Here is a 12,690-nt window from a genome sequence, read left to right as displayed (position 1 = left end):
TGTATACCACAATAAGCACCATTATAAAGCATACTCAAGAACAACATAAGAGTTCTTAAAACAGCAACAAAAACTTCATTAAAACATGAAAGGGGCTTTCTGCTTAAAGGTGGACTAAAATAATTTCAAATAAATAAATTAAAAGGCCATCAAAATCATTCAACAATTAAAAGGCCAAGTTTAAAAGATGTGGCTTGACAGGGAGTACAACCATTGTAAATCTGAGGCAAGTCATTCCAAATACTGCCAAATAGTTAAAACATGAAAATCAGTGAGATAACAAACAATTTAATATGATCTGTATCTGATGAAGTGAAGAGTGTCCCTGGAAGCTTATGCCAGAATACATATGCGAGCCTTTTGTTGTATTAGCTACAACAGACTAGCACAGCTATCCCTCTGGAAACTGTAACAATTGAATCGTACTTCAAATCTTATATCTGAAGAAACCAATTCACTTTCATGATAAGAATGACACCAGACCAAGGTCAAATATCTACTTAGCCCATTTGCTGGCCTTGAACAGGACTCCGCTTGTCTCAGCCTTACCAGTTTGGGTGTTGGACAAAACACCCATACACTCAAACTGAAGCCTCTTCGAGTTGTTCAGAAAAACTTAAACAGTGTAGTGAAGTGGTTAGAGCGTTGGTTTAGGACAGGGGAAACCCAGGCTAAGATCCCTACTCAGCCACGATGCTCACTGAGCAGCCATGGAGCAGCTGGAGCAGCCTAAACTACAGAAAAGTTGTGAAGATATCTGTAGGAAGGAACCACATACTCCATCTTCAGCTCCTTGGAGGAAAGGCAGGATTAAAATATAATAAACAAGCAGTCAAGCAAACAACGGAGGTGTAATTTGGGGGTGCAAGTGGTCCCAGTCTCACTGCCCTGCCAAGTCATTCCCCAGCTGGAGCATCCATAATGAGTGGAAGCCTAATAAGAGGCAGAGATCCTGTCCCAAACACCAAAGACTGTCTTTAATTCTTTAATTCTTACTTGCAATTGAATCCCAAGGGATCTTTCCATGCTCACAATTGGCTTTGTTCTGCTTTCAACTAACTACAAAGGAACATTGAGGGTAAGACCTAGAAGGCAAACTCCTATCAAAACCTGTTATTTTATTTTTAAAAGCTACTAAATCCCCAATACCAACACACTCAGTGAACCAGCCAGTGTGTGATTGAAAAATAAAAAGAAATTCCTCTCTGGAAGCAGCTAGTATTGACGGGACCTTAACTTTGCTGAAGTACAAACCTTGGCTGGCTTTGATCATTGCTGCTTCTCCTCACCAACCCACCCTATTGCTAGTTAGCACGTGTACTCCAGCAGCTTTAGATGCCTTTCTGGTACATTGTAAGGCCTGTATAAAGCAGTTTCCAAGCCTCAGCCATCAAGGCTCCCACTCCAGGAATCCAGAAAACTGTAGTTCTGGGTGGAGGCTAGGAATCCCTCAAGAAAGAAAAAAAGAAAACTCCAAAGTTTCATTCAGGAAAGCTATGATGGTTAATTAGCAACAAATTTTAGCATAGTTTGAACTTGTTCAGAGCAGGCCTGGGCAGACTTTGGGCACTTGGTATCTATGCTGCATGTTGTTGTTTTAACCAGAACCTCAACATCTATTATGCAGAGCTTCGTGCAAAAGACCGACACTTAGAATTAAAGAATTCTGAGCACAGGAATTACTATTTTTCTTTTGAGACCCAGAACTGAATGGTAGTCAGATTCCTTCTGTGCACAAAAATCCACTCCTGGTTCCTCCAAGGGGTAGACAGAAAGTAGATCTCCACATGTTTTGGACTTTAACTCCCAGAATTCTTGACCATTGGCCATGCTAGCAGGTTGAAGTTAACAGCATCTAAAGATCTACCTTTGGCTCACTCCAGCTTAGGACAAGAGGGAATGTTATTTTGCTGCTGCTAATATTAAATTATCAGGAATTAGAAATATTTGTCAATCTACTGCAGAACACCCAACAGAGCTTACCTTCTGCCCATTCCTGGGCTAGATTGTTGCAGTGTTCCAAAAGATTATTAACTACTAAGCCTTGTGGCAAGGAAATTTTAGGAATAAACATTGCAAGTTAAATAGAAATACGGCATGTCTCACCAAAAGGGGAAAGACTACGAAAAAGACGCACAACACCCTATCTGCTACAGTGGGCTTCCGACTCAGCCTCCAGTTCTGAACATCTGTAGTCAGACACTTCCTTTGTGCACCTTTGATTTAGCTCTAAACAATTAAAACAAAAAAGATACTTCACATTTATCTTGCACTCCTGTGTGCTCCAAGCACTTCATGTAGATTAATTTGATAATACTTAAAACAACTCTAGTGAGATAGGCTGGTGCTAATTATTGCTAAATTTCAGCCAGGAGACTGAGAGATGGTGGTGGTTTGCCTCCCACCACCTCAGGAGTGTCACCAAGGTGGAGGTTTGAACGAGGGACCTTCCGGATCATGGGCCACGCACTCTGATGGCGAAACTACATGCGGTGTCAGCAAACAGGTCCCCAACCTCATGTTTGCAAGGGTGTAGAAGCGCAGGATAGAGATGTGACTCCGGGGAGGACATGGTAGGGGAAAGGGTTTTTTTAAATGTGTTGCCCTCCCACTCTCCCATTTTCCCAGAGACTCTTGGAAACTGGAAGGAGGGCTATTTTCTTCCTTCCTTCCTTCCTTCCTTCCTTCCTTCCTTCCTTCCTTCCTTCAGAGATTTGCTGTTGTTTTTCCAGGGGTTTTTCCCAGACTCCTCGTGTCTCTAGGAGGGTCCTTTACAGAGAAAAATGATAATAGGAGAATCACTCTCTCCCTTATGCCACTTGCCCCCTCATCTCCCCCAGCTATTTTGCCCTTGTTTTCTCCCAGCCCATCACCAGGACCAAAGGATGAATTTGGCTGGAGGGGGACACTGCCAGGTGTGTGAGAGCCATACATTGGAGGATTTAAGGTTGTACACACTTCCTTCCTCCAGAAAATGCCAGATTGGCTGTGACCCACAAGGCTTTCCTGTGATGCAGCACCCATTCTGTGGGACTCTGTGCCTTCGGAAACCTGTTGGGTTAGCTGCCTTCCTGTTTCTATGAAGCAGCCAAGGCCTTTGTATACCCACAGGGCATTTGAAAATGGTTAAAGTCCCTTGCAAGATTTCTATCTGGTGGTGCTTTATGCCAGCTTTATTTATCATCAACATCATCATTACAGAGGCCATGTCTGCTATCAGCTCCTATTTTTGTGCTTCAGTAGATTCAGACAATACAATTACCCACACTCAAGGGTTAAGTGCAGGTTGATATTGGTTGTTATTGAAATGTAGGTTATCATATTTTCAGAATCCAGCCAAGATAGCGAATCGTGGTGAACAACCCACAGTTTATAACCCAACAATCACGGATTTTCTTGGTTTGTGGTTAACAGGCCCGGGCTTGTTAACACAGCTGAGTTTAAATAACACAATGACCTACATTTCAACAATGAGCAATGACAATTTATACTCTATCTCTGAGTACAGGATATCGTGTTGTCTGAACCCAGCATTGTCTTTATTGCTCTTGCATCACTGAGTGCTGTTCTTTTTATTAAATTCTGCCTGTCTTTTCTATCTGAATTTGCAAACTGCCTTGGGATGCTCTAATGGGGCAGAAACACGGTCAATACATTTAATTCATAAACATCAAAAGAGTAAAGTCACGTATCTTTAATTGATATGAAATGGAAGGGGTATGCTGTCTCGTGTGTGGAAGGCAGCTTTGGCACAAATGAGCACAGTTCATGACAAGACAGAGAAAATAATTATTATGAAATGCATATAAGGCTGATGGGTCAATGGACAGCCTATTCTTTGACGGGCAAAATATTGCCAATTATTCCACAGTGCCAAGATTGGCCAGTGTGTAGGTGGTGGCTTATTTGCTTATTTAATGATAGTGTCATTTGGTGGCAAGGCACACTGCTTTGACCCATAAGCCCTGCAGAAGAAGGGTACAGCTAGCAGCCTGGTAAAATGCCTTCTTCTGGCCACTTGCAATCACTGAAAGACCCTTCCAAGCAGGAGGACAAGGTGCCACCCACACAAGACGTTTCTGTCTAACATCACCCACAATTGCATCTTTCCTGCTGCAATAGGAACCAAGGCATTTCTGCTCCCTATGATCTGGCTGCCGGCTCGAAGGGGCTAGACCTGGGTCTAGAAACCTTTCCGCTCTGGAAAACTCAGTTTCAGCATTCCACAGATCTAACAGCTAACAAATTTGGCTTTGGCATTAGCTTAAATTGGTGATTCAAGTCGTGTTGTTGCTGTTGTTGCTGCTGTTCTCACAATGCAGCCTTTCCCAATGTAAGATGTTTTGGTCTGTAACTCAGATATTCCTGACTGCTGGTCATGCTGATGAAGGCTGACAAGAGTTGATCCAAACCAACTGGAGGGCACCAGCTTCAGGGAGGCTGTCATGGACTGAAAGATTTCCTCTCCAGATGTGAATGAACTACAAATCCTATCATTCCACAGATTAGGGAGAGGACATCAGACAGCAGTAGAGGGCCTGATCTGCATGCAGTTTTGATCTCTTGCATCTTCAAGGCAGGCTAGGAAAGAGTCCTGCCAGAATGCCAAGAGAACCAACATGCTATTTAATGTCAGAGGAGAGTGTTGGCCCGCACACAATCAGTTCTGGCTCCAACCACCTCTGACTTTGTCCCCATCCACTGCTGCCCTTGGCAAAAGCAAGAAAAAGGATTTTCCTCCACTTTTTTCCCCTCTGTGTAGCAGGTACTGGCAAGGAGCGAATGAACAAACCATGTGAACAAGCCAGAGCACATTCAGATGAGGTCCACCAGGATGGGAAGGCGTGCTGGAAATCAAATTGCCAGTGTGTTTAACTTGGGGAAGGGAAGGGAAGGGAAGGGAAGGGAAGGGAAGGGAAGGGAAGGGAAGGGAAGGGAAGGGAAGGGGCACTTGAGATAGCTGAAAGGCCATCCTGCTAGAAGGCAGAACTAGAATCAATAGGTAGAAAATACAAGGTGGCAGTTTTGGCTAAACACCAGGGGGTAAGAGTTGTTTGATAGTGGGGAAGATTGACTGTAGAAGTTAACAACAAGATTGGGCTACATGAATCAATGATCTAACTTATAGGTCATCTTCCCCTCTTCCAATTGGCCATGGCCATCCCTGTACCTACAGATACCCCTTTTTAATCTAGGCCAAGCACCCACCTGATTTTATTTATATATTTTATGTTTCATGATAATATTTTTAATGGCATGTTGTGGTGCTGAAAGCTTGCTGGTCTCCAAGACTATCTTTCTCTCCAGGAAACCCTCTGGGGCCCAGGGGCCACTCCTAGCCAAGCACCTTGTTTGTGAGCCTCATCAGTTTGTAGAGAGAAAGACTGTGTAGTTAGACCCCATCTCTGCCCTGCACTTATTTTTAAGCAGGTTACTTTTCTTTCAGCCTCACCAGTTTGCCTTCTAGGAATTAAATGTTTTGCACACACACAACCCCTCCCTACAAAGGCAGCCAGCTTGTAAAAAAAAAAATGCCCATGACACTCCTCAAAATTCAAAATGTGATTAGTAATCCAAAATATTTACAGAATAGTGCTATTGGCTATGCTGTCTGCAGCTGATGGGAATTGGAGTTCAACAACATCAGGACAGTCACAGGTTCCTCACTTCCTCTTGAAGCAAACAAGCAAATAATTCACACATACTGAACAATATTTGGCCAACGTAAGCAGCCAAGCAACCAAATCATCTTCCATCACCAGATCTCCAGCCCTAGGGACCTCACAGCAAAGAGCCCAGCAGATATTACTGCAACTTCTTCAAGTAAGCAAAGAGTGCGCACAGCAGTAGGAGCCAACAGTGGAGAGAGGGACCCTGCAAGGAGGAAGATATGGGAGCCATGGAGGATGCTGGCAAAGGAGAGAGGCGGCAGGGCTTGGGAACCAAGCTAAAGCTCAATTAAACCCAGTCACCATGGCTCTGTTCCCTAGGACAGCCTGCCCCAGCCTGGTGCCTTCTGCCTGTATGCCCAATGGTCAGGGATCCTGGAGTTATAGTCCAAAACATTTTGAGAGTACCAAGTCGCTCGAGGCTGACCGAAGGGGCCATAAACTCTGCTTTGCTTACATTGCCATCTCCAGTGCTGTTGTCCGTAATGCTCAAAAGTCTTGAAAAGGTTGTCCAAAGCCCTTCTCACCCACCCTGATGTGGACAACACAATGCGTAACCTAATGGGAGAGACTTCTGATTATGAGGAGGCAAGCCAGAGAAAACAATCTGAGGTGAAACTGATGGTCTGGGTCAGGGTTGGCAATATCCAAACCAAGTGTTTTCAAATTCGAGATCCTTCCGATCACTTACAACAGACAGAAGGAATTGCTTCACTGACCGAGCAGATGGTCAAATATCTAGTCCTCATGGTAGGACTGGCTAGTCCTATGGCTGAGTGCTGCCTGCCAGTCAGGCTTGGGTGCCTGACTGACTCAACAGATTTTAACACACACACACACACACACACACACACACACACACACACACACGTGCACACTACCTTTAATAAATATGTGATAGGAGCTGGGAATTGGGTTGACGGGCAAGGCAACCTCCTTTACAGTCCTCTATCTGAAAGAGTCCTCCAGTGGATGGGCTGTCCCATCCAAGTCTGGTTCAAAGAAAAAGGAGAGAGAGAAAGCAGCCAGGGCCTTAAAGTTGCCATCAGGTGCCTGGATAGCAGACTGGATGGACACAAAGAGCTCCATCTTCCTCACGCTGGTGAGATACACTGAAATTCTGTTAAAATTATAGGTATTATTTCTAAATTTGTGCCTATATGTAGACACTTACCTATGCAAATGTTATTCAAATTGTTTAAAACCATCATTTTTTCTCTTTTGGCAGTGCATTGGGTATGTCTCGGCATACCAATTATTTTTATGCATCAAGTGAATTGATCATCCACCCTTCAATTGGCATTTCCAAGGCATTTCGCATGGAACGATATAAAGTACTGAATGCATAATACGACAACAAGCAACAAAGGAGAAGGCAAAATCTCAGATCGGGGTTTCTGCTCCCGATAAAACCAAGCACACAGCTGCTAGGACGTGGGGCTGGAAGGTGAGTCAGCACCGGGGGCGTGGCAGGAAGGTTCTTTTCCTCCACCCCGCACACATTCACTGGGTATGCAATGGGGAGAGGTGCGTCTGAGCCTGCCTCCCCTTGGAAACCAGCGGATTCGATTTTGCTCCAAAAGAGTAGTAGGGGATCTGGTCTCTCTAGACACTTTCTGGCTGTGAGCATGCCGAAGCAGTCAGTGGGCACTTAGGGGCGACATCTCTGTGTCGAGCGATCACAGAAGTGCACATCCTTGGTGGAACTCGAGTGCATGACCCTCTCACCTCTTGACAACTGCCCTGAGGTGTCCCGGGTGATGAATCCTCCCTAACCGCAGAAGTTGATGATGATTGCGATGGTGAAACAGTAAGTTGATGACACAGGCAAAATCCAAGAATAGGACCATGCTAGAGTTGCCAATTGTCTTGATTTTGTCAAGGGAGTCCAAAAACAAAACAAAACAAAACAAAAACCACAACCACCACAAAAGCATTCATTGGTTCATTAGTGAGTTTTATCCTAGTTCTGTCCCACAAACTCAAGGGGATGTCTGGTAACATTAAGGCCTGTACAGAAAAGAAAAGCAAGAAGGGTGGAACACAGGATAAAAATGAAAGCACAACAAGGCATGTGTGTGCACATGTGCATGTGTGCGTGTGCACACGCTGAGTGCAGTCTGGCACCCCTCTGGTAGGCTTGCTGGCTACAGTTGCAATTGCGCTGGCATCACAGAATTGGTGGCACATAACCAAGACCCACCTGCCATTTTAAATGCCTTCCCAGTGCCCTGGCATAGCCGCCCTCCAAGGCATTCTGGGAAGTGCAAAATGGCTGCTTGTTACAGTAGCAGGTCAAACAAAGCCAAAGGGATCAAGCAGGTGGAAGAAGCAAGTCTTGATCAGGCATCCGTGCTGGTGGGACTTCAGTATTCCCAGGGCTGCTAGGCACCAAGGCTGGCCCTGATGTCACGTGTGGGCGCTCACAAACATGGGAGCACTGGTAAATACTGACTTGTAGGCATTCCTCATGGCGATCCGTTTAGCCAGACCCCCAGGGGGATTCCAAAGATGCATCGATCCACTTCAACAAACCAGGTCTAGCTGTTTTGCTCCTCACAAGGAACAGGCCTTTCTAAGAATAAAGGATCTTGGTTGTCCACACAGGGCCAAGCCTCCACAAGCTACTTTGCATTACCAAAAGGAGCAATACATTGTGGTTGGGACGACATTTCCCACAGCTACTTGGACTATTGCCACTAGGTTTGGAGGAAACAGGGAATGCTAGTCCCCTGCAAGCCCCGGCTCTTCTACCCTGCTCCTCCTGCACCCACGCCATGTTCTTTACTCCAGAGCCAACTCTTCTGAATTAGCTGGGAACTTGGAAGAAGACATCTGTCAAAAGGTGACAGTGGCTATCTTAGATGGCCAGGCTGCAACCCAGAGATTATGCACAGTGTGTTAAATTCTCCCCAGCTGAAAGAGCGGCTTCTCCCTTTTGTTCCCTCCCATCATCTACCCCTTCCCTAAGCTACTGTACAGCACACCTGGAGTTCCTAGAACCAGCAAAGGAATACGGAGAAGCAGAGAGGGGACAGGTGGGAATATCTGCAGCTGCTTCACCACCCACTGGATTGGGGAATTTAAAGTACACACATTTTTGTCAGAACTTAGAAACTGAGCAGGAATCCAAGAGGAGGCATCCAAGACCGCAGGGGCATGCGAGTTATAGGACCAAGTGGAATCCTCCTGGTTGCTTGTCTCTGCTGAACAATCACAGCACTCTTCAGCCATCTGCCTTGCCCAACAGAGAACAGACCAATGCCTCTCTTCAGCTACCTCGCAGAGGAAAGTCCAAGGCCCAATTGTGGTATCCGTGATTTGAGGCCCCAAGCTCTTGGCCCAATTTTATGCAGCGATCAGCCTAATTCCAAAAGCCCTCGCCATCCAATCAATTCAGAGGTCTAGCAAGGAAAAACTGTCCTTTCTCCAACAAGCTGTTGGGTGCGAAGCAAGAAGGAAGAGGAGAGAAATGAGGGGCAGAGGTAGAAAAAGGTGTTGCAGAAGGAAAAGGAGGGGGCAGAGAGGGGAAAGGGGTGACCCACACACCGTTGACTCTGGCCTCACCTACTGCAGCTCCTGACAGATCACCCATGAGGGAAGGCAGCCCTGGACCAAAAGAGAAAACGTTGCACGCCCCTGTGTTATGGAGTTTTCCTCCACTTTTTTCTCAATGGAACAGGTAATGGCAACTTCATGAGCGTGTTTGGTAAGGAGTGAATGAATAACCAATATGGACAAGCTGGGCCACATTCAGACGAGGGCCACCAGGATGGTGAGGAGTGCTGGAACCCAACTTGCCTAGTATGTTTAGCCTGGAGAAGAGAAGATGAAGGGCAGACCTGACCGCAGTCTTCACATACCTGGAAGGCTCTCCTGCTGAGGACGCAGCAGTTTTGTTCTCTGCTGCTCCAGAAGGCAGAACTAGAATCAATAGGTGGAAGTTGCAAGGAAGCAGGTTTTGGCTCAACATCAGGAGCAACTTGATAATGGCAAGAGCTGCTTGACAGTGGAGCAGATTGCCTGGGGAGGTTGTGGACTCTTTCTCTGGAGCTATTTAAGCCCAGGCTGGGCGGCCATCTGTCAAAGACTCTCTTGTGCATCCTGTGCTGAAGTTCCTGTGTGAGCAGGAGATTAGTCTAGATGACCTCTAAGGTTGAACTTCATCCATCTGTGATTCTTGGGGCACTTTTAGCAGTTGCCAAGTAATGAAACTCAAGCTTAGCATTACCACTGGATTGATTTTTGCAACCTTTTAACATTATTGTCCTTCTCCACTTTTGGAGAAATAAGTTAAGTAAACAGAGAGAGAGAGAGAGAGAGAGAGAGGGGGGGGAGGGGGCCTTTAAAGAGCTGCACTGCTTGTAGCTCACACAGCCCTCCATGGCTATGCATATAAAAGTGAACCTGGATATGTTGCTGGGGCCTAGTAAGGAAGAACAACTCAGCAGTCACTTACATGTGCAGCAACTTATTGAACCACCCCTGCTTCATACATACATGCAAATTTAATTCCTTACATAATGCATCACAGCAGGGATCTCAAACCTCTTTCAGACTGAGGATCAAATGTACTTTCAGAGTTCTCAGCACTCCATTCCAATAGTTGACAGGACTCAAAGTAACATGGGCAAGGCCAGAAACATCATCCTATTTTGGCTTAAAACTTTTGCCACTGGTAACTAAGCCCTTAGAGAGGTATGTCATCCTTTTAGAGTGGGAAAAACACTCAGAAATAGTGGAAATTGCCCCTGGGGGCACCTGGCTGGGGCAGGTTGATATCAGCCTGAAAATCAAGTTCCCTAATCTTTGCTGCCAGCATTTAACACTGGGAGCATTAAAGCTGCCTGTTCTACCCCAGTCATCTATGGTTCCACTCGCATCTGCCCACACAAGCTTGGAAATCATATTCCCAACTCTTGGCTGCTGGCATCGAACACTGAGAGCCTTGGAACTGCCAGTTTTGCGTTCATGCTCTTTCTTCCTTTTTCTGCTCTCACTGCCCTTCACAAATGTCTCTCTCGTGCCTTCCGCCTTGGGAGACCCAGCCAGGCTGTGACTCCTGAACATGCCTGCGAAAGGCTGTGCCTGCGTCTCCCGCTCTGACATCGCAGGACGCAGGAGGCAAGCTTGCTGAGCATGGAAGAGCGGGATGCTCAGTGCCACCCTCCATGCCCGGGACGGAGAGTAGCGCCACACTGGCACCAGTGGCAGCTGCGTCACTGTCTGGACTCCATGCGCCCGAGTCACACAATGCTGCGTAGCCACTGTAGCACTGTAGCACCTGTAGCACATCTCAGGTTCTGTATCTGGTTTTGGATGGTGATACGCACACCTTTGTCTCTCCCTTTTTTCTCGCCTTCCTTGCCTCTCCACTCTAATGCATCGGAATCAAGCTCCAGAGAGGATCCTAAAGGAGGTGGCACATTCCAGCAGTGGGAGGAGCTCAGGCCAAAGGAGGAGGGGCTGCAGGCAAACAGGATGGGGCAAAACTGCTCCGTGTACACAAACACCTTTCTTTTTGGCTTAACCCTTTTCTACCAGCAAGTTAAGCCTTGGGAGAAGCATTCAAACCTTTTAGCATGGGAGTAGGGAAACAGATGTAATGGGGTCGTAGTCCAAAGCATCTGGTGGGCTCCAGGTTGGGGAAGGCTGAGCTCAGCCATTGTTTTAGGAACATGCTTTGCACCAGCTCCAGCTGCCCATGTAGCCCAGAGCAATCTGTGTGGACTTGTATGGGCGCTCCAGCTGTGTGATCCTCTTAATCTCAAGATATCTGATCTTAACTGGCAGTGCCCAGAACTGGATCTGGGACCTTTTGCATGCAAAGCAAGCTGGTGCCCTGCCACTGAGTTCAGTATCTTTTGCTTTCTTGATGTTCAGATCCAAGGGCATCACATTTTCCCCTGCAGGCATGCAAATCAGACAATTCTTTTCCTTTCAAATGAAAGAGGAGGCATAACTGAAGGAGGTAGGGATCTGATACAGGGGGAAGGGAGGACAAATCATCAGAGGGAAAGAGAGAGAATAAAAATATGCGAGTCTGGGCAGTGGTGAGCAGAGCTTCCTAAGTAGCAAACTTAAGACACTCATTTCCTCCCACAAGTCTCTTCTGTACCTAAAAACATCTTGTTGGAACAGTCAGTATATGCAATTATCTCCATGTGTGAGAGGTGTGCTAGAGAAGGGGCCGGTCTTGGCTGCAGAGAACAGCCTTGGCATGTAGGAGGCCCAGATGTAATTCCAAACGTCTCCTGTTAAAATAATACGGATAAAAATGATGAAATGATGATAAATAGAACTTCTGAAACTGCTGCTTGTATCGCAGTTTGTAGCTGGGAATCAAACATGGGGATGCAATAAGCAGTACGAGAATAACTGTTTGGATCATCACTTAGTGAAATGATCAGAAGCAAGAGACCTTAGAGAAGAGGAATCTTTGGCCTTTGGCCTAAATCAGGGTTCCCAAATAGCCACACACTCTTTCTGCCAAACGCCAATCATCTTGTGGTTTTCTGGCCTTTGTGTATTCCATTCAGCCATCCTGTGAAATTCTGGGCAGTTGAAATGGTTCCCCTAAAGCTTTTTTACTGGCAGCAAGAAATGTAAGCTAAAATATGCTGGTACTGGGGATACACGGGGTGCTTTTGGCCCCACCCCTTTTGACTTTGAGCTTGCCCCTGTTGCCTTCAAGCCCCTGCCAGTGCTGGAATGCCCCCCTTCAGCTTCTCTGACAATGCATTTGGCCATTTCCATGCAGGAAAGGACAGTGGAGAGCAAAAAGGGAGAGACAAAGGTGTGCGTATCACCATCCAAAACCAGATACAGAACCTGAGATGTGCTACAGGTGGACCACCCAGTGGCTACGCAGCATTGTGTGACTCGGGCACATGGAGTCCAGACAGTGACGCAGCTGCCACTGGTGCCAGTGTGGCGCTACTCTCCGCCCCGGGCATGGAGGGTGGCACTGAGCATCCCGCTCTTCCATGCTCAGCAAGCTTGCCTCCTGCGTCCTGCGATG

This window comes from Varanus komodoensis, unplaced genomic scaffold, assembly GCF_004798865.1.
Source record: "Varanus komodoensis strain SLA01 unplaced genomic scaffold, ASM479886v1 scaffold45, whole genome shotgun sequence".
Classification (NCBI taxonomy): domain Eukaryota; kingdom Metazoa; phylum Chordata; class Lepidosauria; order Squamata; family Varanidae; genus Varanus; species Varanus komodoensis.
This window is presented reverse-complemented; position numbering follows the sequence as displayed.